Consider the following 26,020-nt stretch of genomic DNA (forward strand, 5'->3'; position numbering starts at 1 on the left):
TGTGATGTTGGGCAAGTCACTTCACTTCTCTGGGCCTCAGTCCCCTCATCTGTAAAATGGGGATGAAGACTGTAAGCCCCTCGTGGGACAACCTGATTACCTTGTACCTACCCCAGCGCTTAGAACAGTGCTATGCACATAGTAAGCGCTTAACAAATACCAACATTTTTTACTAAGGGACGGAGAGCAGCTGTGGTGGAATCGGAGACTAATTGAACAAAAATGCCTTCCTTGGATGAGCACTGGGGTCGAAATGAGCTTTTCCGTGGGGAATTCACCCTTCAGTGGAGACTCCTGTTCCATTTCGCTCTGTGAGCGTGATGACTTTAGACTGAGCCCCTTCCTTCCTCTCCCCCTCGTCCCCCTCTCCATCCCCCCCCATCTTACCTCCTTCCGTTCCCCCCAGCACCTGCATATATGTTTGTACATATTTATTACTCTATTTTACTTGTACATATCTATTCTATTTATTTTGTTAGTATGTTTGGTTTTGTTCTCTGTCTCCCCCTTTTAGACTGCGAGCCCACTGTTGGGTAGGGACTGTCTCTATACGTTGCCAACTTGTCCTTCCCAAGCGCTTAGTCCAGTGCTCTGCACACAGTAAGCGCTCAATAAATACGATTGACGATGACTTGAGAGAAGCCGCCCCCGTGCACTGGGAGGGCGCGAGGCCACGGCCCAAAGTGACCGCTAGGGGGCCGTCCTCTTCTGCTCTGCGTAGGCCGCCGTTCGTCCGCCCGCCCGCCGGCCATGGGCATGGGGGGGCTCCGCGGCGAGGTGCGCCCAGAGAGCCAGATCGCCGCTCTCCCTGGCTCTGTCCGGGGCACCGGGGCCGCTTCTCCGGCCGCATCTGCACCCCTTTCCGCCGGCGAGATCCGCGCTGTCCCTCCTCCGACCGCGGGGAGCCCGGCGGAAAGAAAGAAGGCGAGAACCTCGGACTGAAGGTAAAATCCCCCTCGGGGGGTGGGGGGCTAACTGCAGGGGAAGTGGTGCCCCTCCCTCTTGCCTGGGTTTTTCCTCTTTGAGTCGTGTCTGCAGAAGGGAGGGGGACGGCGAAGGAGCTGGGGAGAGCGCAAGAAGTTTTCACGCAGTTAGACCTGTTGGACAACAAACAGTGTGACAGAAGCGGGCAGCCCCTGTGCCCATCTCTGTCTTTTCTCCCCCCCCCCCCCTTCGGACTCGGCAGTCTTGAACGTGTCTCCCAGGGCGACTTTTGCTTTCCATTGTACCTTATAGATCCCCGGAGATATCTTTAGCTCTTTGCTCCCCCCTTTCTTTATCTCTCTTCCCCCCCCCTCCCGGTCCAATCAGTCGTGTGCAGGGCACTGTACTAAGCGCTTGGGTCCACTTCCCAAGAGCGACGGGTTTGTGCCACTTCTTGCGCATAACCTTGGAAAGGTGGGTACTTTCCTTGAAACCGGACTTCCTCGCAACCCGAGGTTCCCCTTTTCTCCTTTTCCCCCACTCCACCTCCCCCTCCAAGTCCAGAGTGGAAGTGTTGGGAGAGACGCGGCCCAGCAGCTCCCACAAACTTTCAAAGGGCGGGTTGGGTTGGCGGCGCGTCTTTCGAGCTCTCCGGGCAATCCGGGAGGGAAAATCTGGGTTCCCCCTCTCCGGCTTCCCATTAGGGTGGCGTGCCTAATGGTGGTGGGGGGGAAAAAAAATTCAAAGCTAGCCGGGGGCCATCTGCCAACAACTGTCAAACATCTGGAAACTCAGCTCCTCCCTTTTCCTTCAGAAGAGTTTGGGGTGGCGGGGGTGGGGGGGAGCGAAACTTCCCCCTCCGCCCACTCTCGGGTTCTTTTATTGCTCCTCCTCCCCGCCCAGGGGCTATTCAAAGTTAGTTGTCGACACCACATGTTCTCCTTTCCTCCATTTAGTAAGTGCAGGAGCTCTTTTCCTTTCTCCACCCCCACGGTGCCCTTCAGCGGGACAGTTCCGGGCGGCGCTGCTTGCTTGGACCGACACGAATTGGCCTTCTGTTTCTCCCGAATCGCCCCCGTTGTTTCTTGCGAAACATCTGGCACGGGAGTGTGTGCGCGCATTTGGAGGGGGGTGGCAAAGAGCCTTATCAAAGGACGCCCCCGGCAAAAGTATCTTCCAGCCTCTGGATTTCTGTAGAGATGGGGAGCAAACGAGGAGCCGTGTTGCCAGGCCACCGCCGTCTCCGGGAGATTCTAATGCGGTGCATAAAGGCCGGTTAGGGAGAAGCGATCGTGCCTCCTCCCTCTTCTTTATGTAGCCCAGTGCATCTCTCTTAGCCAGCTCCTAAAACTCTCAACCGAGTAGGTATCGAACTTAAAAGGCCCCTCTGTGAACCCCAGTTCGGGACAGTGCAGAGCACTGTACTAAGCGGTTGGGAAGTACAAGTTGGCAACACATGGAGACAGTCCCTACCCAACAGTGGGCTCACAGTCTAGAAGGGGGAGACAGAGAACAAAACATAACAAAATAAATAGAATAAATATGTACAAATAAAATAAATGGAGTAATAAATACATACAAACATAGACTGTGAGCCCACTGTTGGGTAGGGACTGTCTCTATATGTTGCCAACTTGTACTTCCCAAGCGCTTAGTACAGTGCTGTGCACACAGTAAGCGCTCAATAATATGATACAGGTGCTGTGGGGAGGGGAAGGAGGTAAGGCGGGGGGATGAGGAGGGGGAGAAGGAGGGGGCTCAGTCTGGGAAGGCCTCCTGGAGGAGGTGAGCTCTTAGTAGGGCCTTGAAGGGAGGAAGAGAGCTAGCTTGGCGGATGTGCGGAGGGAGGGCATTCCAGGCCAGGGGGATGACGTGGGCTGGGGGTCGACGGCAGGACAGGCGAGAACGAGGTACGGTGAGGTACAGTGAGGAGATTAGCGGCAGAGGAGTGGAGGGTGCGGGCTGGGCTGGAGAAGGAGAGAAGGGGGGCGAAGTGATGGACAGCCTTGAAGCCGAGGGTGAGGAGTTTCTGCCTGATGCGTAGGTTGATTGGTAGCCACTGGAGATTTTTGAGGAGGGGAGTAACATGCCCAGAGCGTTTCTGGACAAGGACAGTCTGGGCAGCGGCGTGAAGTATGGATTGAAGAGGGAAGAGACAGGAGGATGGGAGATCGGAGAGGAGGCTGATACAATAATCCAGACGGGATAGGATGAGAGCTTGAACGAGCAGGGTAGCGGTTTGGATGGAGAGGAAAGGGCGGATCTTGGCAAAGTTGCGGAGCTGAGACCGGCAGGTTTTGGTGACGGCTTGGATGTGAGGGGTGAACGAGAGAGCGGAGTCGAGGATGACACCAAGTTTGCGGGCTTGTGAGACGGGAAGGATGGTAGTGCCGTCAACAGTGATGGGGAAAGTCAGGGAGAGGGCAGGGTGAATTGGGTGAAGAAAGTATTGGCAGTCCATAATTTTGTTTCTGGACCCATCTTCCATTTTAAATACCTGTCTATTTGTACGGGTGTTGAGATTGTAGAATTCCCGCTACCCCCTGCAGAGAAAGTCGTCTTATTTTGTTACGGCTTGCACATTAAGCATGTATTGAACTGCAGCATTATTCATCAGAAGAAATTTGGTAGAGAAGAGTAACCCCAGAAGAAATATGGCCTGTACCCAGTAGGCTGAGCGTTTTATCATGCCAATAGGGTTGAATCCAATAATCTGTGTTTAAGACCTATTTGTGGTTGGCTACTAGCTCATTTCCAAATTTTTCCATGGTACACTCAGCATGGATGCTTAATACTGTGTCAACTAGTGGCACTGAGCTTCAGCTTGAAGCTTGGTGACCTGGGTCTCACCTCTTGGCAGAAGCCTGGAGGCACAGTGCACTGTGAATGGAAATTACACAGTAGACACTGAGGGCAGACTGATCTCACTAATTTAGTGAGCCTAATTTAGTGACCTTGACAGTCTAGTTTGAGACACAAGTAATGACTAGTTAACAAGGTCAGGTGGGCTCAGGAACACTTTATCCAGCAATAACCCAACCATCTTCATTTGTAATTGATAAGGACAAGTTTATCTAAAAAACCCAGAGTCGTTTTAAATTTTCAATTAAATATTTCTTATGGTAGTATTCCCCTCTCACTTAAAAAAAAAATCAGAACTGAAGAGAATTAACATTGAGATCTTCCCCAGTCATATTCCAATGAAAGGAACTGGGAGTATTGTGGAAAACTAAAATCGATTATTTCTCAATCTAGCAAAAGCCCCATGTACCTAATGCATGTGAATGTAAACTCATCCTCTGGTCTATAGACTCATTATGGGCAGGGAGCATGTATGCTAATTTGGTTGCATTGTATTCTCCCAAGCACTTAGTACAGTGCTCTGCACTTAGTGAACACTCAGTAAATATGATTGAAAGATCCCAAACAACTCATGGGGGATAGTAAGTTTTAGAGTGAAGGCAAGACTATAATTATGTTTTCTGAATTGCTTAGTTAATCCATTTTGGTTTCATATCCCATCCTGGCATTCCTTGTACTCTCCACTTTCTATGGTTCTGTTTAACTTTTTGATTGAATCACCATTTTGTGCTGACTTTGCATGTGTGGCTATAGTGCTGAATTTCTTCACTTTTTAACAAGCCAGAATTTCATGCACTTGGAAGGTCCATCTAATTTTCTCCCAGTTCTGTGAGTCCATGGATACCGAAATTGGAAACTCTGCTCATCAAGTCTGCCTAAAACATGCTCATCATGATTGGCTCATTTTGGAACCATCAGTCGTAGTCATGCCCTCTATGGGACTTTTCCCAAAGCAAGATGGTTTTCGAAAAATGGGATAAAAATCAAGTCAAATGTTTTGTGAGTTGATTTACGTGGGGGTTAAACAAATGTTATAGGGAAGCGGAGAGAAAGCAAAAACAAATAACCCTGTATATTGAGGAAAAGCATTGTTGTGGCCTGTACTATTCAGATGGCTAGTTACATTGATGAAACTCACAAAATTGTTTAGCTCTACTTTATTTTGCTTGCCTTGGCACTGAAAGAAAGAAGTAAAATAGTGCAGTACCTAGGAAAATAAATGCAAAAGTTCAGTGACTCCAAAATGTTCCTTGCAAATACAGGGGAGGCAAGAAAATCTATAAGCTGTGGCAGATTTGGGTTCCTTTCTCCCTTAGATGCCATAAGAAAGTAGGAAATTATTTTTTATGGTATTTGTGAGACTGGGGAGCTGCAGCCAGAGAGACAGGAGGAGAACCAGAAGAGGACAGTGTCAGTGAAGCCAAGGTTAGATAGTGTTTCCAGAAGAGGGTCATCCACAATGTTCATGGCAACAGAGAGATTGAGAATATTTAGGGTGGGGTAGAGGTCAGCAGAATTGGCAAGAAGGATGTCATTAGTGACCTTATAGAGGGCAGTTTCTGTGGTGTGAAGGGAGTGGAAGGCAGAAGTCAAGCAGAAAAATTGAAGACAGGAATTGGAAGTAGTGGGTGTAAACAATTTGCTTGAGAGGTTTGGAGAGGAATGGGATGGGGGTGATAACTAAGGGGTACAGTGGGGTCCGGGGAGAGTTAGGATAGGGGATACTGGGGCATGTTTGAAAGCAGTGGAAGAGGAACCATAAGCGAATGAGCAATTGAAGATGGCGGTCAGGGAGGAGGCAAGTGTTTTAATAAGGTGCCAGTGGGATGGGGTCGGAAGCACAGATGGAAGGGGTAGATTTTAAGAGGAAGCAGGAGATCTCTCTCGGTCCTACTGGGAAAGTTGGGACAGTCAAAGAAGGGGGTGGGACTGGGGAGTAGCAGTGGAGATTTTAGTCAATAGCATTACGAGCTTACACTGTACTAACTACTGGGAAGGAAACAAAGGCACTGATTCAGTCATCACCCCGACCCACAGGGAACTCACAGTCTAAAGGGGTGGGGATCACAGATAACATTGGAGAAAGCCAACAATTAACTTGAATCAGAACAGAAAAAGAACAGAGAAGATTTGGCAACTGAAGTTTCCACAGCAACAAAATTGCAGTTCTTAGCAGACTTTGGTTACCCTCACCACTCCAGGAAAATCGCCTTTGAGAAACTGCCGTGTCTTTCCTCCATTCTTTTTTTTTTCCTCATCTTTCCTTCCCCATCCTATTTATTATTGTTGTAAAATAGATAATATAAATAATAATGGTATGTGTTAAGTGCTTCCTATGTGCCGGGCACTGTACTAAGTTCTGGGGTAGATCCAAAGTAATTGGGTTGGACACAGTCCCTGTCCCACATGGGGCTCACAGTCTTAATCCCCATTTTGCAGATGATGTCACTGAGGCACAGAGTGAAGTGACTTGCCTGAGGTCACATTTACTTCCTTCCCCATCCTGCTTTTTCCATTTCCCAGTACTGTCTGAGAGTCAAGCACCACCTGGAGCCCTGAGCCTCTCCCACCGAATGATAGGAACATCTAAAGGGAGAGGAGAAAAAAAAATACAGCACAGAGAATGAGGGAGTCTGGAAGAGGACCTCAGCCCCTCACCACTTATGTACATTTCTGTGGCTTACTGAGCAGCATGGCTTGGGAGTCAGAAGTCTTGGGTTCTAATCCTGGCTCCACCACTTGTCAGCTGTGTGACCTTGGGTAAGTCACTTAACTTCTCTGTGTCTGTTACCTCATCTGTAAAATGGGGATCAAGACTGTGAGCCCTAAGTGGAACAACCCGATAACCTTATATCTCCCTCAGTGCTTAGAACAGTGCTTGGCACAGAATAAGTGCTTAATACCAACATTATTGTTATTATATCTGTAATTTATTTTAATGTCTGTCTCTCTGTAGATTGTAAATTCCCTGTGGGTAGGACTGTGTCTAACAACTCTGTTCTATTGTATTCTCCCAACTGCTCTGCATAGAGTAAGCACTCAATACCACTGATAGATTGAGTGGGAGGGGTAGAGGGGGAAAAAAGCCAAGCTATGAGAGAAATGGAGAGACACAGTGAAAGAGGGAGACAGAGGTAGACACACACACACACAAACAGTTAAAATCTTAGAGGCAGAAAGAGACACAGGGAGAGATGAACTCAGTGATCTCTCCTTCTCCCCTCACCCCCTCCTTCCCCCCCCCCCCCATCCCTGTGGGCAGATAACTTGTCTACCAACTCTGTTATATTATATTCTCCCCAGTGCTTAGTACAGTGCCCTGCATACAGTATGCTCTCCGTAAATACCATTGATTGATTCCACCTCTCAGCCGCTTCTCTATTTTCCATACCCTCTTGTTCACCACCTCCTTCCTTTTTCTGCTTGGGGAGTGCCTTCCCTATCAATGACCTATCCATTCCACCTTTTGTTCTCCTCCCACCCCGAGCCACTTCCACCAGATATGTAGCCATGGCCCTGCCTGTTTCTGTTCCCACCACTGGTAACAGGAATATCTACCTTTGACCACCACTGAGAGATTGATCTCTTCTTAGTATGGTAGTATCCATTCCATATGTACTAAAATCTCTTTGTATAAAATAAACTTATACTGGAACATTAGCTATTAGCGACTATTTGGTCTTTTACCAAGACTGTAGGGTAGTCTAAGATGCAAGATGAACAGGTAGACACTACATGATTGACAAGGCACAGTCAAGACATCACAGTCTAGACCAGGTAACACTGATTAAGCTGAGGAGCCTCTGGCATCAGAGGGTAAGGTTTATTGCTGTGAGGAGATTTAGTTGCAAGCTAGACTAGGACTAATACATTTGTTATCCATGGTACTCATACTATGAAAGAAAACACTTATATTTGTGTGTTTAGAGGAGGGGGAGCCTACAAGGTAAAAAAAAAAAAAAAAAAAAAAAAAAAAGGCCTTGATTATGGGGCTCAACTGTCAGCTCTATAAGTATAAAGCCTTTTATCATTTCACAAAGTGGCCAAGAGCAGCTCAAGTTTTCCTTCAGATTGCCTTGCTTGTTTTCCCCAAATCCGTCCTAGAGAACGGGAGAATATCTCCTTTTTTTTTTTTTTTTTTTGGTTTCTCTTTTGGCTCCCTGTGATGTCAGTTATGGTTGTGCTTTCTGTCATGGGTATTTAATTCCAGGAACTGGGTTGAGATTTCCAGTTGATCTCTTACAGATTATAGGCCAACCAACTGATTGGTCAATAGCTCCTTTGCTAAGTTCAAACAGATGGTTAATAGTTTCCAAAACCATTTCTTCTTTAACTGTCTCTATCATCTACCAATAGAAGATGTTTGTTGTTTACGATTTGGGTCAGGGAACATTAAGGAAAGATTCTTAGAAAGAGCTATCCCCAGATAGCAATCGATTACAATTCATGTCCAGAGTGACTGCCTACATTGAAACTTTTTTCTGAGTTTAGAAATAAGTGAAAGTATAGAATGAGTTGATGTTTAAGAAAAACATAAGCCATCCAACCCCTCTGTGTTAATGGAATGATCTCCACAGCCTGACCATTGTCCTAGTCCACTTGGATCCTTGCTCAGCCTGTGGGTTTTTGCAACCTTTGCATGGCAGTTGATGTTGAAAGATGCTAAATTGGACCTGGAAAATCATCATCTTTACCCAGGAAATAGTGTCAGTTTTATGGGGTGAGAATTGGAGAACAATAATAATAATAATAATAGCATTTATTAAGCGCTTACTATGTGCAAAGCACTGTTCTAAGCGCTGGGGAGGTTACAAGGTGATCAGGTTGTCCCTGGTGGGGCTCACAGTCTTAATCCCCATTTTACAGATGAGGTAACTGAGGCACAGAGAAGTTAAGTGACTTGCCCAAAGTCACATAGCTGACAATTGGCAGAGCGGGGATTTGAACCCATGACCTCTGACTCCAAAGCTCGGGCTCTTTCCTACTGAGCCACACTGCTTCTCTGTTCTTGTTATGTGTTCTTGTATGTTCTTGTCACTAAGAAGTATCTTGTCACTAACAAGTATCTAAGAAATATTGCTGAAATATAAATCCCAGTGGTGATGGAACTAACACTGAATTGCAAGAAGACTAGTTGGTCAGGTTTAGGTTCATGATATGGTTTCTCTATCCTTGCATAGGCCACTGGAAAGGGTGTTTTAGTCTGGGGTTGGGCACCCTGGAAGCAGAGCTTTTGGTAGGGGGTGATTAGTGGATGAGCTTGGGGAATAATTGTGTGAGATTATAGCCTGTGGAGAAAGAACCACAGAACAGCGATCAGAGGCCAGAAACCAATTGGATAGTGCTCAGAACTGGCAGGTCAATGTCAAGAAGGGATATTGCTTACAGTTATGGGTTGGGATGTATTCTGAAACCTAGAAGAGTTAATGGGTGTTGATGGTCTGAATGTGGAGATGGTGATCTGAGTCCAAATGCTAAATGTGATCAGCATTGGTGATCTGAGTCCAAAGCAGCAGTTTCCCTTATTCCATTTAGCTGGCAGATTTTCTCCAAATCCACTTTTAAGGCATCCAATCTGGGGAATATCAATATTCCACAGTGACTTCCCCCACAAATGATCTGAATAATTGTATTTCACTTTGTGGTATAGACCTAGCTCAAGCCCAGACTATAATATGAATTGCATAATCTGCCTATGTTTGGGCCAGAAATACATTAAATCTACATCCACCGCATTGCCTCCCAGTTAGCCACTGCCCAGCACAGTAGTCCCAAACAGGTGGCTTTCATTGGAAAAAATACTGGGGAAAAAAAAATTCCCCAAGTCATTTGGAATGGCTTGAGACATCTACCCGACTTCTTGGGCCAGGGATGGGATTGCTGAGATTACCTCAGAGGGGTGACTACAGACCAGCAGGGGAACTGTTATAGTCTGGAGACACTCTGGGAGATTGGTGGATCCATTATGGGTTTTTTTTGATCATTAGAAGAAAGGTGGTAGGCTAGGCAAAATGTCATTATAAAGCTTATTAAATCCAACATTATGAGAAGCCAAAATGAGCCCATTATTCTCTAGCTGTTAACCATTTTTAAATTGTATTTAAGTGCTTTCTATGTGCCTGGCACTGTACTAAGCACTGGGGAAGATACAAGATAATCAGGTTGGACATAGTCCCTGTCCCATTTGGGGCTCACAGTCTTAATTCCCATTTTACAGATGAGGTAATTGAGGCTCAGAAAAGTTGTTGCCCAAGATCACACACATTATACTCTCCCAAGTATTTAGTACAGTGCTTTGCACACAGTAATCACTCAGTAAATACAATTGAATGAATGAAGGAACAGTAGACAAGTGGAGGAGCTGGGATTAGAATCCAGGTCATCAGGCTCCCAAGTCTGTGCTCTTTCCACTAGGCCAAGCTACTTACCTGGTTAACTGTTAACCCAAGTGAGGTGAATAAACTTTTCCAGAGTACAAAGGTACCATTTAGTAAGTGGCAGCATACTGTTTGTTTCAATATCTGACTAGAAAAATATGTCCTCTTAGAAAATTTTCCCCTCAAAATCACCTGGAATATGATTGTGTTCATTGGGGCCAAGTATGCAGCAGGACATGTTGAAGAACTATCCACAAAGTCAGGTCTGATTGGTTACAAACTATGCAATCTCCACTCTCCAAATTCAGTTCTGCCATTTGTACCATATAAAAGAAACTTTGCTGAAATTATTTTTGAGGCACCCACTCTCTCTTCCATTTAGTGTCAGTACCAAACTGCAAGAAAATACTTTGATTCACACAGCAGTGAACAAAAACCAAAAAAATTGGTGGTGACCTTCTCACACAGCCGTATGTAATTAAAAACATAGTTTGATTTTTGTAAAGCTAATTTTCCAAAAATAACAAAACTCAAAGGAAAGGTTTCTTCAGTTGAAGTCTTATTTAGCCCCTGAAAGATTTTCTCCAACAATAGTATACTTAAGTCTTGCTGAAGAGGGGTTGCCTTGACCCCCTTGAATATTTTATTTAGCTAGGCAATGAGGCCCAGCACCCTTGGGACTAACTGCTGTGTGAGCATTAGTTTTCCTTATGTGCTACTTTGAAAGTGCCAGATGGAACAATTCAGATCCAGAAAACTTGTAGCCCCAGGAGAGTTTACCCAAGGCAGTGGCACTGCTGAGGTCCCTGTGTATCCTGGGTGCATTTCATTGCCCTGGTTCAGAGTGAAGATTTTAAATAACATTAATTTGGGGCCGTGGGATGTACATTTTATGTCAAAGAACTTGACCTGTCCACAGGGCCTGTGGCTCCCAACCTTTTCTCTTTTGCCACCTCTGGAATCTTAATCAGAACCAGACCACAAGGTCTTTGATGAAGACCTTTTGAAGCTCTGCACACAGTAAGCACTCAGTAAATACCACTGATTGATATTGCTAGCCATCAATTCCCTGAATCACAGTGTGACTTTAGACAAAATGGAGAACAGCAAACATGATCTTAGAAGCACAACAGGTAAGGAGATGCACTGTGAGTCACACCAATAGTGATCCATCTAATCTGTGCTGACATGCTTGAGAGTACAAGAGAGGACTTGGAAGCTGACTAGTTTAAGCTTCTGATCCACCAGGAAACTGTCCTACCTGAGTATCATAAAAAGTTTTTTTTATAATGGCATTTATTAAATGCTTACTATTTGCAAAGTACTGCTGTAAGTGCCGGGGAGGTTACAAGGTGATCAGGTTTTCCCATGGGGGGGGGGGGGGGCGGTTCACAGCCTTAATCCTCATTTTACAGATGAGGTAACTGAAGCCCAGAGAAGTTAAGTGACTTGCCCAAGGTCACACAGCTGACAATTGGCAGAGCAGGGATTGACTTGCCCAGGGTCACACAGCTGACAGTTGGCGGGGGAGGGATTTGAACCCCTGACCTTTGACTCCAAAGCCCGTGCTCTTTCCACTGAGCCACAAAGTCCGTCCTTCCTGTTCCCACTATTTGTAAATACTGATTCTAGCCTGACTCTTCCACTAAGTTTGAAGCTCCTCAAGGACCAGCAACATATGTTTTGCTTCTGCTGTACTTCCCCAGACACTACTTAGTGCTTTAGTATAAATAAATACTATTTCTATTATAAATAAATACTATGAGTACAACTGATCCATTAATTGAATAGGGACCTCCAGTTGAAGCCGCTGGCTGATAGGTTCCTCTGTGAGATGATCTCAGCCCAGTGTTCTAGTCCTCTGACTAGTTCTGAGGGGGATGGAAGGGCTGGAAAGCAAAGATCTTGATGCAGACACTATCTCTCCTTCAATCAGTCGTATTTATTGAGCGCTTGCTGTGTGCAGAGCGCTGTACTAAGTGCTTGGATAGATACACATCATTAATAGGGGACCTCCCTGGTAAACTGTCAATGGATCTGGATGCTGGAGCTTCTCTCTGCCTACATTCACTGAGGCCCTCTCGACCCAATTTCATAGGTGACTACATTCATGAGGCAATTTTGTTTAACTTTCCTTTGTTCTGAGGATTTTGAGCCAGGGTTCTATGACCTGGGAGCCTTTGGCCACCAGTGTGCCCCCAACCTTCTTATTCAACCAGCAAATGATCCTGGGCAGAGAGCTTTAAAGTGGCAAAGCTTCCACAATCCAACATTTCCAATATAGCTATTTTTCCATCCTTTAGTTGAAGGCCCAGAGCAGTTACCTTTCTTGTCTCACCACTCCAAACCTGGTTTTAATTCAGTTGTCTTCATAAAATTTGTCTAGCAATTGCATAGTCATCTGCTTATAATTTGTGCTTGGGAGTAGGATTTCTAAAATTAAAAAGAAATCAACACAAATTATTCAACCTGAACAGAGAAATCACAGTGAACACTGTACTGGAAAACAAACAGAATCCAAAATGGTTCTACTATAACTCAATGATTTCTGATCATGATTGTAGTTAGTGCAATTCAAGTGCCATTAGAGTTTAAAGCAAAAAAGTCAGTAAAGAATCAGATGGATTGAAGGAGCAGAGTTCCTTTATGTGGCTGAAGAAATGCTTTGACTTATATGGTATTCTGTCCAGGAATGTTAATTTGACAAGTCAGAGTGAGGAAAAATGAGTGAATGAATGTAGTAATGGAATATTTCCACCCATGCTGTTCTGAACTCTAATTAAGAATGCCAAAGCTTCCAGGATGGGGGGAAATGGGCAAAGGGGGAGGATCTTTCAATTATTTTGACTTGTTATAAGAATCAAAGAGTCTCTACAATATCAGGGAAGAATTTTGAGTATTCAAAGAGGAAAGATTAAATAAAGATTAATCTGGCTCTGTATCAAGTGAGGGGCTAAGCCCTTTGGTGTTTTTCTAATTTTTCTTTTTGTAAAATTTCATTTTGTTGTATAGAGTGGAACAAATTCTTTTAGCCCTATTTATTTCCCACCCATTCAGATATCTCAGGTTATCACTCTAGCTATTTATGAGCCTTTTGGAGAATCAGGTACCTGGACCTAGTTTAAATTCCCAAGGCTATATTTGAACTGGGGAACAATGAGTTAGTGAGCAGCCCACACTCGAGGGCTTGAGTGAGACTGTCTAAGGATTTGACTGGCAGTTGTAGAAAGTTCAGAGACCTAATAAGGTAATTATATTAAAAACAAAGGAAAGATGGTAAATTTTGCATTTTTGAAATAGAGCTCAAAAATTACCAAAAGATGCTTCCTAGTGCTAAATTACAGCATAGTGACTACTGGGCCAAAGTTACCATTAATCTCAACCCACGGACAGGCTTAGACATTTTAGTGCTTCTGGTACAGTCTGAATTTTGTACACTTTCACCTCCTCCTTCCTCGCTCTGTCCTGGGGATGTTTTCAGCACTTGAATCTGTCCATCTGCTCAGCGAAGGTTAGAGAATGCTACAATCAATCACTGGTATTTATTGAGCACTTACTGTGTGCAGAACATGGTACTAAGCACTTGGATGGGAAAGTACAATACAATCTAGTTTACCAATGTTCAAGACTTTTTTTTTTCTTTTTTGCAACTGGAAGGGTGTTTAAAGCACCAATGGTGTTTGAGCCTAGGAGATAATTTGATGCTAGCCTGCCTACAAAGAATTTAAATTATAATGAAAGTCATTACATTTTATATGCTACACACTCCTCCTGTCCACAACAGGCCCTTCCTAATGCCTCCCTTTGATTAGCATAATTCTCTCCCCCTTTTCTTCCTGCCCTTTTCTACACTGGTGCCACAGATGTTAAATTGAAACCAAGTTGAGTCTGTGGGTGGGACTTTCCCTTGGCTCTTGACTCCTCACTAGGGAGGGACGGAGTAAGATGAGAAATGGTGTGAACCCAATGAGCATGCCATGTGGGTTATCCTTGGCTCAGTGTCTCTTGTGGGTTCAGTACCCACTCCTCCTATGCCCTTCTAAACTGTTACCATGTAGCAGCTTGTATTTTCAACTTTTCTGGCAACAATTGTATCATGGGATATGTTTTCCCATGACCTACATACAATTGGTTAAAATCTGCTCCAGAACAAGACCCAATGTGAGTCCTGAGTACTAGTCAAGTACATCCCTCCCACTCCTTCCCCTCCCCTATTCAACCTTCCACTGTTCCCAGCAGCTTTCCTCCTGCCCCAACGCCCTCCACCCCTAATTCAGTCCTCTCACTCCACAACTCCCCAGGCAGTTTACTTTTTTTTTTTAACCTCCTTGCTTGAACTTTATAGCCATTATTTAGCTGTGGTCACAGATACAGCTGCCACTTCCCACTTTCCCTAATCCTCCTCATCTTGTAGCCCTGATGTGTGGAAACAGGGACAGGGATGAACTGGAGTGGGTGACAGTGGCTGCAGCAAGAGTGATGCTTTGGGAGAGGATTGTGTGACTCCTCTGACCATCTCCCACCTGTCCCCACAAATTTGGCCAGGGTATGGAGGTGGGGCTACAAGTTAGAAAGGGAAATATTGGTAGCAGTAGCAACTTTGGAGGGGACCATACCATTTCTTATCTCACTCTGTCCCTCCCTAGTCCATTCCAGTTCCCATTCTTACAATTTGGCTGGGGAAGGGAAGCCAGGATTGGTTAGGGAGGGTGGGGAACCATGAAGGGAAGTAGTGAGGGCATCCACAGGAACAGCTGTGGCTATGATTAAAGTTCAAACAAGAAAAGACTGAGGAGACAGAGTAGGGACAAATTCAGGTGGGGAGTGGGGTCAGAAGAATGGCTGGGATCAGGGGAAAGAAGGAATTGGGAGTCTCAGGAGCAGAAGGGAGTGGGGAAGAAATGGACTTACCCATCATGATTAGGTATAATAGGGCTGGGAATATGTCTGCTGGGATGAAGCAGCAAATAATACAGGAAGTATTCGTGGGTTACACATATTGTGGGGTGTTTGTAACCTGGGATATGCCTGCACCCATGTAAGTGAGATTCTAAGCAGGAGGTTAGGCTTGCCTGGTGAATTGTGATTCCTAACTGTACATGTCCTAGAAACACTAGTTCGATTAGTATTGGGGAGGACATGTAATATATTCAGCTTTACATGTTAAAAAGAGTTAATTTTTTTTTCAGTAAAAGGAACTAAAATCAGTTAAGCAAAATGAAGTTACAAAATCAGTGATATGAAGATATTATAAAAAGAGCATGTTACTACATGCAGAAAAAGGAATATAGATGTCATATCTACTCCAGACATTAACTAGGGAGTTAGCGTACCAAGAGGCTGAGTACCACAGTATTGGACTGCACTGTTATTTGGTGACAGGAGGAAGACATTTGTTCACAGTTCCAACTTGCCCCAAATTTGTAGGATAATTCCACATTATGATTCATTCTGCTGATCCCAAACCTAAAGTTGCACCACTCACTATGAGGCTTACTCAAAATAATATTAAGACTAATCCCTTTTAATTAAACTTTTCTTTAACTGGTGTTGACTTGGAATGGGACATTCCCAGAAAAGTATAGAAGGAATCAGACTGAGTAATTCATATTGAAATGCTTAGTTTTTAGAATAACAAATGATTAGTATATGAATTATTGAACCTGAAGGGGAAGGCTATTGCCATCTGATGAAATTACATTCTTTCATTTCCATCCTTTATATTTATGTCTGGGTTGCCCATTATTGCTAGAATGCTATCCTTAGAAAGAAAAATTAATTAATATTTGCCTAGTGAATTTAATCCTGAGTTTTTTAAAAAGTTTATAATTATGTGGTTTTTTTCATTGTAATGGAGGGAAATTTCAATTTGTAGGTGATAGGGCATGGAATCAGAACTCCTGTACTCTACCATTGTTCCTACTGTGTAATAATCGCTCTGCCTCAGTTTCCCTATTGGTTGAATAGAAATTATAGCAACATCAAAGAGTATTAGTATTTATTAACTGTTTCCTGGAGGCAATTTGCTGTACTAAGTGTGGGAAAAGAGTACACATGTGAGAATTAGGCATGGTCTCTGAACCTCCAAAGGCTCCCAGGCTAAGAGAAAAGCTGGGGAGAGAGGGAACTGGTGACAGACACATAAGGAGAGATGAAATAAGACTACTGAAACAGTGTAAGGCGAGGATAGATACAAAAAGTAAAAACAAAGTGAACAAAACAAGAAGCAGTAAGGACTGTGGCTAGCGGAGCAGAGGTTCAAATTCTTCTCCACTCAGTCCAACAATCGCAACCACAGTTATGGCAGCTGCAATTTTGAGACGGCCTTATCCTGTCATTGCATCTGACTTTCCCACTCTGGTGGTGCAAAGCAAGATGGCTTTGCAGGTCCAGCATCATGCAAATGGGGCCTGGCAGTGAAGTAGCACAGCAGTAATGGTAAGTGCTGAACAAAAACTACAATTACGATGTGCCAGGCATAGCTTCAAGTTAATCGGGTTAGATACAGATCCAGTCCCACCGGGGTTCCCAGTCTAAGGGGGAAGGAGAATAGATAGGGGATGCTTGTAAAGGTGCCTGGGTGTTCTGATAATGGATGCTATGTAAATCCATATTTTTGACTAGAATTATTTTGAAGTTTTGAATTCAGACTAGCTTCTTCCTAAATTAAGAACCTTCACCCAGATCCCTGTGATTTTTTTTTTTTCCAGCTTTCAGCCCACCATCCCTAATGGAGGACTTTTCATTTCTCCGTTTATTCAGGATACGATCCAAGCAGAAAGGAGAATTTCTGGCAGTCAGCCAGTGGCCCATGAATCAACTGGCAAACTTCCAGAAGGGGATAATGATTCGCCCACCCTCCGTCACAAGCATTTTCTTCTTATCTGGCCCCGTACCAGAATATAGATATGGGAGTTAGTTCTGTTCTTACAGTGGACCAGCCCAACTAACTCCTTTTGGAGCTGCAATCTTAGGTACAGGATGGGGAATAGGGCTAGGGGGTGATTCTCCCCCCCCCCCCACTGTTAAGGTAACCTTGATAATAAAAAGGGGAAAATTCAGGGTCAGAGTGTAGGACATTTTCAAAAGCAATCTTTTTTTTATCCATTTTTTCACCCACAAAGCAGACGATGATCAAGTCGCATTTTTGATTCAAGTCTGCCTCATTGCTTTTAAAAGGTTGGCCCCTGGGCGTGGACTAAAATCCAACAGAGAAGCCTTTACAGCGGCACCTGCTGCTTTGAGTATTCAGAATTGCCAGTGAGTTGGGTGGAGGGGTGGGGTGCAAGGGGAGAGGGGATCTCACACAAAAGGCTTCTGTTGGCTTTCAGTGAATGTCTTAGAAGAGCTTGAATAATAAAAGGAGAAGAAAAGCACAAATGAGAGACAACCAGAGACAAAAGAGAAAATAAATAACTGCAAGAATGAGAAAGAAGAACAAAATGTAGGAAGACCTAGACAACAACGATGTTGTTGGCGGCAAAACTTTTCAAGATTTACCATTGGAACAATAATTAATGTGGTCCCACCAGACATTAGATCTTTCAAGTCCAGAACCTCAGAAAGTCTGTGGGAATGTCTGTCCATTTCAGGGTAAACACATACAGCTGCCAGTGGTATGTACTTTCCAAGTGCTTAGTGCAGTGCTGTGCACACAGTAAGTGCTCAATAAATACGACTGAGTGATTGAATCTGCCACTAGTAATGGGTTGTATCACAGTCGATCTCTCTGCCTTGGTAGCAATCGGACTCACGTTTGCCATTTTGAGACTCCAGAACAGTGCTTCAGAGGAATTTTGATCTTCATTGGTGGCAGCAGAACAAAGATTAAGTATTTTGACTTGAATGAGACTCCCTAGGGTTCTCAGCAATAAATTTTAGCCACATTGCTAAATGTAACTTCTTTGTAGTGCCAACTGATGCAAAGTTACATTGCTGAAGTCTGACAAAAGACTTCTCCCATAGAGTTTTGTCCTAAATTAGCACCAAGATTAATCAATCAATCAGTTGTATTGAGCTTTTATGGTGTACAGAGCACTGTACTAAACACTTGGGAGAGTATAATATGACACGTTCCCTGCCCACAGTGAGCTTACACTCTAAGGGGGGGGGGGGGGGGGGACAGAAATTACTGTAAAGGAATTAATTATGGATGTGTGTGTGTATTTATAATTATGGTGTTTAAGTGTTTACTATGTGCCAGACACTGTATAAGTGCTGTAGGGCTGGGTGGGGGGCTGAATAAAGGGGGCAAGTCAGGGTGATCCAGAAGGGAATGGAAGAAAAGGAAAAGAAGTCTTAGTGAAGGCCTCTTGGAGGACATGTGCCTTCAATAATAATAATAATAATGGTATTTTCTAAGCACTTAATATGTGCCAAGCATTGTTCTAAGTGCTGGGGTAGATACAAGGTAATCAGGTTGTCCCACGTGGGGCTCAGAGCCTTCAACCCCATTTTACAGATGAGTGAATTGAGGCACAGAGAAGTGAAGTGACTTGCCTAAGGTTACACAGCAGACAAGTGGCAGAGCTGGGATTAGAACCCATGTCCTCTGACTCCCAAGTCCAGGGTTTTGCCACTAAGCCACACTGCTTCTCTAAGTCTTTGAAGGTGGGGAGAATAGTTGTTGGATATGAAGAGGGAGGGCATTCCAGTCCAGAGTCAGGACGTGGGTGAGAGGTAGTTGGCGAGACAGATGAGCTTGAGGTACAGGTTAGCATCAGAGGAGCAAAGTGTATGAACTGGGTTGTAGTAGAAGAGTAGTGAGGTAGGAGGGAGCAAAGTGCTTTAAAGTCAGTGGTAAGGACTTCCTGTTTGATGCAGAGGTGGATGGGCAACCACTGGAGGTTCTTGAGGAGTGGGGTAATATGGACTGAGCATTTTCATAGAAAAATTATCCGTGCAGCATAGTGAAGTATGGATTGGAGTTGGGGGAGTCAGGGAGGTCAGCAAGGAAGTTGATTCAGTAATCAAGGTGGGATAGGATAAGTGCTTGGATTAACATGGTAGCAGTTTGTGTGGAGAGGAAAGGGAAAATGTTAGCATTGTTGTGGAGGTTGAACCAACGTGATTTAGTGATAGATTGAATATGTGGGTTGAATGAGAGAGGAGGCAAGGATAATGCCAAGGTTATGGGTTTGTGAGACTGGAAGAATGGTGATGTTGTCTACAGTGATGGGAAAGTTAGGGGAAGTTAGGGGTTTGGGTGGGAAGATAAGGAGTTCTGTTTTTGACATGTTGTTTGAGGTGACAGTAGGACATCCAATAGAGATGTCTTAAAGGCAGAAGGAAATGTGAGTCTGGAGATGTACGTTTGGGAATCGTGTACATAGAGGTGGTAGTTGAAGCCATGGGAGTGAATGAGTTCCCCGAGGAAGCAGGTGTAGATGGAGAATAGAAGGGGAACCAGAACTGAACCTGGAGGGGCACCCACAGTTAGGGGGTTCATTCTCAGTCTAACTGTGGGTGTCAAAAGCAGCTGAGGTAAATCCCTCCCCCTCCACATACCCTATTTCCCCACATATAGCAGATATGAAAACTTTAGTCTTTTTGCTTGGGACTGCAATCAGTCCCACATCAATTTGGTTCATAGGTCTCCCTTCTTGGAGTCAGATTAGGGGCCTAGATAAACTTCCCAGTAGCTTCAGCCCTGATATCTGAGACACTCAGGAGTGAGGGATTTATACCATATATACTTGCATAATTACCTCCACCACATAATCCCACCCCCATGACTTTTGAGGAGGAAATAAAGTTTTTTCTTTAAGCAGTGATAGTGGCATGCACGAAGAAAGGAGATGTCATGACTCCTAGAGCCACAAATGTTTCTTTTTTGAAATGAGCACATGTATCCCAGGATATGTAGAGGAGAAGGGAGAGGGGGATGCCATAAATCACTGAGTACCTATTGCAGGCAGCACTTGGGAGAGTGCAATAGGAGTTCCCTCTTACCTGTCTCATCTTTCTCTCCTCCTTTCCTCCTCATGTTTTTTCTTCTCTTTATTTTCTTCCTGCTCCCCTTATTGCTAGGACTTCTTTGCATTATAGCCCCTCCCCTGATTTTGGGGTTGCAAAAAACATACCCCAAAGTAGGACAATGATGTGAGTGAAGATATTAATTGCAGCCGTGATATTTGACAAGGCGGTGGGCTTATTTGTTTATCTGCTTATTTGATCTGGCCATGTGAGGACTGTGGAGGACTCCATAAAATAGGTGAAGGAAACCTTATGAGACTTGTCATAGATTGGTCTTGGCACTGCTATGCATTGGATTCTCAAGATGTCTATCCCTGTACTTTTGTGGTGCTGTAACTCTAGACTGGCACCTCAGTGATGTGCAGTTAGGGTACCTCTTTTTCAAATGATGGACTCCACTCTTGCTTTGTTGATTAAAGCCTGGAATTGGGGTTTGTGTGTCTTAGGAGGAAATGGGAAGAATTGTTTTATGCTAAAACCCAATCCAAAAAGATCAGGGTGCTTCCTTTTGGCAGTCCTGCAAACGTCGATCAACAAGGAGGGGACCCAATTCTCAGATATCTTGTGCAGATTTGTGCAATATTTCCTCAACATATGGAACACCAAAGAAATGCCGCAAGACTTCAAAGATTCCTCCATAATCATTTTCAAGAGGAAAGGGGAGAGAGAAATGACTGGGGAAACTACAGTGGAATCTCTCTGTTTCTCATTGCTTGCAAGATTCTAGCCAGAATCCTCCTGGACAGACTACTGAAGAACCTAGAAAAGCCATGCACTAACTGAATCATAATGCGGCTTCAAACCAAAACCCAGCACATCAAACTTGATCTATGCAGCATGATAAATACAAGGAAAGTGCAGGGAGCAGTGCCAAAACCTCCATGCTGTTTTTGTAGACCTAGCAAAAGCATTTGACACCATCAGTGTACCCAGACAATAGCAATTGCTAAGTAAGTTTAGCTGTCTTGAGAAATATCCTAAGATCCTTAGCCCAGTTTGTCACAGCATAGCTGGTAGAGTCAGAGTTGAAGTTGCCTGGTAGGATCCTCCTTTCTGTTTGTATGGTAGGTCCTTTCAAAATCAGCCTGTGCTTCAGGATCCAGTGGGGACTGTGGAAACTGGAGTAAGAAATTACTTTTGCTGCAACTACAGTCATCAAGGACAGTCAGGAAGCAGCATGGCCTAGTGGATAGAACAAGGGCTGGGGAGTCAGAAGGACCTGGGTTCTAATTCCAGCTCTGCCATTTGTCTGCTGTGTGACCTTGAGCAAGATACTTCATTTTTCTGAGCCTCAGTTGCCTCATCTGCAAAATGGGGATTAAGACTTTGAGTCCCATGTGAGACTTGGGCTGTGTCCAAACCGATCAGCAGTGTTGTCTTCAAAAGTGTAGGGGACACACACACGCACGTGTGTGTGTGTGTGTGTGTGTGTGTGTGTGGAAAGAGAATAACTTTGAAACACTCATTTCACTTAATTCTGTTACTTTTAAGATGGATACATGAATAAATTTATAGGAAGGTAATAGCTTCAATGTTTTGTTTCATAAAGGAAAATCAAATAAGGTTGTTTGCAGACTTCTTCAAGAATCTCTACAGACTACTAAACTACTTGTTTTGTACTTTAAACTGTTGAAGTCACGTTTTGAATTTGATTGTGATACATGTGACTCCTGGATCAATAATTGTATCTTGTATTTAAGATAAATATTTATGGTCAAGTGACTTAGGCTGTGAGCCCCATGTGAGATGGGCTTGCCTATCTGATGATCTACCCCAGCTTTTAGTACAGTGCTTGGCACATAGTAAGGACTTAGCGATTCCCAGAGTTACTATTATGATGATGATAATCACTTAATTGAATATTTGTCTAATGAAATCACTTATACAGGGATCAGTTGAGCATCGTGAACACTTTCATCTGTATGGAAGTGTCTGTGTTAAAAGGGTAAAATCAGTTCACTGCCTCAGCAGTTAATGTGAATTTTAAATTAAAGTTGTGGTCTTTCCTATTTTATTATTATTATTATCATTGCTGTTGGTGTTATTTCTTGTGTGCCAAAGACTTTCACTCAAAACCTGTGTCTGTTCTCCTAGAGAAGGCATGGAAATGTAGATGAAAGATGATTATTACACTTGATATATTCTCCCTCTCCCCACTGCCACCATTTAAAATGGACAGCAAACTTCAGAGTTTTGGAATTCAATAATCAGAGTTAAGGGTTTTGAAGCTTCTGTTTGTTTGTTTTAAGCTAGTGATTATATTTGTAGCATCAAAACATAGCTTGGATTGTCTGAAGGGATAGAAACTGCTGAACCAGTGCACTTTTAGGCTCAGTTGTGATTGTAATTTAGCTGTGGCTGAAGTTTGGTTCTGATTTGTCAAGTATTGTTTGAATTAGTCTTTGTTCATTCTTGGATTAGGATCAATAAAGACTCCAGAATAATAGTTCATATTTGATTGTGATTCAAGAAAAATGAATTCTATTGGTTTTGGTATAAGAGAAATTTGACTCACTAGTTAGAAATGAATATGCCTCCATATTGTTGAGATACTATTTTCTACAGACTTGTAATTTTTTTTCTCAGCGCTCTGAACTACTGTGAGGCAGTTTCTTAGAGATTAATAATGTTCCCTAGTGATAAAGATGTTATACCACAGTCATGATTTTTGAAGTGTCCGGTTTTGGCTTCCTCCATTTAAGGGAGACATGACAGGAAGAGTCCAGAGGAGAGTCGTAGTGATGATAAAGAATTGGAAAAGAGGACCTATAAGGATTGTTAAGAGGCTGGAATTATTTGACTTGGACACGAGGATGAAGTGCAGAAAATGGCTTCAAATATAAGAAGGTCATTATACAGAAAAAATGTTGGCAGATACTTTCCATCTTAATTGGAGACAGAATAAGAGAAAATAGGCTTAAACTGTAGCATATGAGATTGTTAAACATTGGAATAGGTTAGCAAGGGGGGGTGACATTTTTACAAATTAAATAGGAGGAATCTCAACTTGGAAAGTAGAGAGCAGTAGGAGGGTAGATTTTTGTGGGGAGATGCTTCATGGCAGTGCAAGGGTTCTTAAAAGCAAATCTGGAAATAGGCATAAATTCCTGAGCCACAGCCAGAGGCTGGTATGAAAGCCAGGCAGTGGATTGGGAGTACTCTCCCTCTGGCACATATACTAGGATTCAAGACTATATGCTGAACTGAACTATTGGCGGTTGGGTCACAGAACATGAGACAATGGATTGTTGACTGACTATACCTAAATAACCCTTAGTAAGTGGCGATTACTCCTAGTTACAATTTGCAAAATGTTCATCCCCAAGGCTTCGACTATCACTCTCATGCAGATGACCCCAAATCTTCTTTGCTAGTCCCAACCTCTCTCTTTCTCTGCAGTCTCACAAATCCTCCCGCCTCTGGGGGCCATCTCTAGATGGATGTGCCATGGGTACCTAGAACTCAATGTGTCCAAAATAAGTGCTCATCTTCCTTCCCAAAGTATCTCCTCCAACTAAATTTCCCATCACTCTCCCAAGCACTTAGTACAGTGGTCTGCACACAGTAGGTGCTCAATTTGTTATAATTTTAATTTGTTATAATGGTATTTGTTATGCGCTTACTATGCCAAGCACTGTTCTAAACTCTGGCAAAGATACTAGTTTATCAGGTCAGACACAGTCCCTCTCCCACAGGGGGCTCACAGTCTAAGTAGGAGGGAGAAAGGGTATTGAATCTCCAGTTTAAAAATGAGGAAACTGAGGTACATAGAAGTAAAATGACTCGTCCCAGGTCACACAGGCAAGTGTCAGAGCTGAGATTAGAACTCAGGTCCTCTGACTCCTAAAACCATACTCTTTCCACTAGGCAACATTGTTTCTTGAAAAATACTATTTCTTGGCTGATTATCTTTACACAACGTGACTGCATAGAGAACCCTCAAAATGGGCTTCTTTAACTTGATATCTACATTTTTGGGTAGTGCGTTTGGATGGCTGCATTTTGGGGCTCATTCAAAAAATGGAATGACTTAAAATGCATTGAGAGCGATTGAAATAATTCAAAATGTGGTATGCAAACTATGACAAAGGCTTAACATGCCAAAGGAGGCAATTAAAGGAAACAAAGGAATTGTTGTTTGCTACTGAGCTGTCCTCAGGGCCTTTTGCAGTGCCATGAACCTGGTAGTAAATCAGAAATGGTGCCAAGGAGGCTCTGTTGACCTGGGTATTCCCAGCACTCTCCCTGCTGCTATTCCCAGTGCCTTTGTGTCTTGCAAAGTTGTAGGCAGGAGAAAGAGATTCCCTGAACTCTGTTGGTGCTGCTTCCATTTTGCTTGTGGGTCTGCAGCTCTGTAGCAGCTCCAGAGAACCATGCCGACAACCCAAAAAGCTCCCCATGCCCCCTCCTCAGGGCCTTATCCAGGGTGAAGAGGAAAACAAGGTAAAGGGCAGGTGCTCAATTGAGCATCATGTTCAGTTTTTTCCTGGTTCTGCTGTCCAAGGAAGATTGTGGGCCATGCATTGCCAACCCCTCTTCCTCCCCGCAACTTTTCCTGGTTTCCCTGTCACTTCGGTAGCATGGGCAGAGGAGCATCCTGAAGCACGTCTGGTTTGACAGTGAGGGTCCCCAGGGTTGTATTTTTTTAGAGTAACTGTAAGGTTGAAGCAAGAGGGAGAAGACCATGTGCTTGAAAAGTACATGGGAGTAGGAATTTGAGTTCTATCATGTATATATGTCTATCGTGCCCCAGACTGAGCCCCCCGCCCTACCTCCTTCCCCTCCCCACAGCACCTGTATATATGTTTGTATAGATTTATTACTCTATTTTACTTGTACTTATTTACTATTCTATTTTATTTTGTTAATATGTTTTGTTGTCTGTCTCCCTCCTCTAGACTGAGCCCGTTGTTGAGTAGGGACTGTCTCTATATGTTGCTAACTTGTACTTCCCAAGTGCTTAGTACAGTGCTCTGCACACAATAAGCGCTCAATACATACGATTGAATGAGTGAATGAATGAATTTTATAATGGATTGCCCACCTGGAGAGTATACCTTCACAACATTTCTAGAATCTGCGCTCTCCTCAAACTGCTACCACACTGGTCAAAGCACTCATCATTTCTTGCAACGACTACTACATCAGCCTTCTTGCTGACCTCCCTGCTTCATGTCTCTCCCCTCTCTAGCCCATACTTCACCTTGCTGCTCTGTTTTCTTAAAAGAAAATTCAGTCTTCACTCCTCAAAAAAACTCCAATGTTTACTCATTCATTCATTGTCATATTTATTGAGCGCTTACTGTGTGCAGAGCACTGTACTAAGTGCTTGGAAAGTACAATTCAGCAATAGAGACAATCCCTGCCCACACTGGCCTTACCCACCCACCTCTGTATCAAACAGAAACTCCTTACAATCAGATTTTAGGTACTTAATCAGCTCTCCCCATCCTTCCTTATTTATTACTTATGATTAGCAGCGTGGCTCAGTGGAAAGAGCACGGGCTTTGGAGTCAGAGGTCATGGGTTCAAATCCCGGCTCTGCCAATTGTCAGCTGTGACTTTGGGCAAGTCACTTAACTTCTCTGGGCCTCAGTTACCTCATCTGTAAAATCGGGATTAAAACTGTGAGCCCCCCGTGGGACAACCTGATCATCTTGTAACCTCCCCAGTGCTTAGAACAATGCTTTAGAGAAACAGCGTGGCTCAGTGGAAAGAACACAGGCTTTGGAGTCAGAGATCATGGGTTCAAATCCCGGCTCCGCCACTTGTCAGCTGTGTGACTTTGGGCAAGTCACTTAACTTCTCTGTGCCTGTTACCTCATCTGTAAAATGGGGATGAAGACTGTGAGCCCCATGTGGGACAACCTGATCACCTTATA

General features: G+C 43.8%; 1 protein-coding gene across 3 annotated transcripts in view; it reads left to right on the plus strand.

Annotated features, from left to right (window-relative positions):
- The first annotated feature begins 804 nt into the window (after positions 1 to 804).
- MOB3B (MOB kinase activator 3B) overlaps positions 805 to 26,020 on the plus strand; it is a 188,046-nt gene continuing 162,830 nt past the window's right edge. For all 3 annotated transcript variants that reach the window (XR_005456601.1, XR_005456602.1, XM_038769698.1), the window contains exon 1: positions 805 to 944. The gene's annotated coding sequence lies outside the window, so the exon portion shown is untranslated. The remainder of the gene's footprint in view (positions 945 to 26,020) is intronic.

This window comes from Tachyglossus aculeatus, chromosome X4, assembly GCF_015852505.1.
Source record: "Tachyglossus aculeatus isolate mTacAcu1 chromosome X4, mTacAcu1.pri, whole genome shotgun sequence".
In the NCBI taxonomy this organism is placed as follows: Eukaryota; Metazoa; Chordata; class Mammalia; order Monotremata; family Tachyglossidae; genus Tachyglossus; species Tachyglossus aculeatus.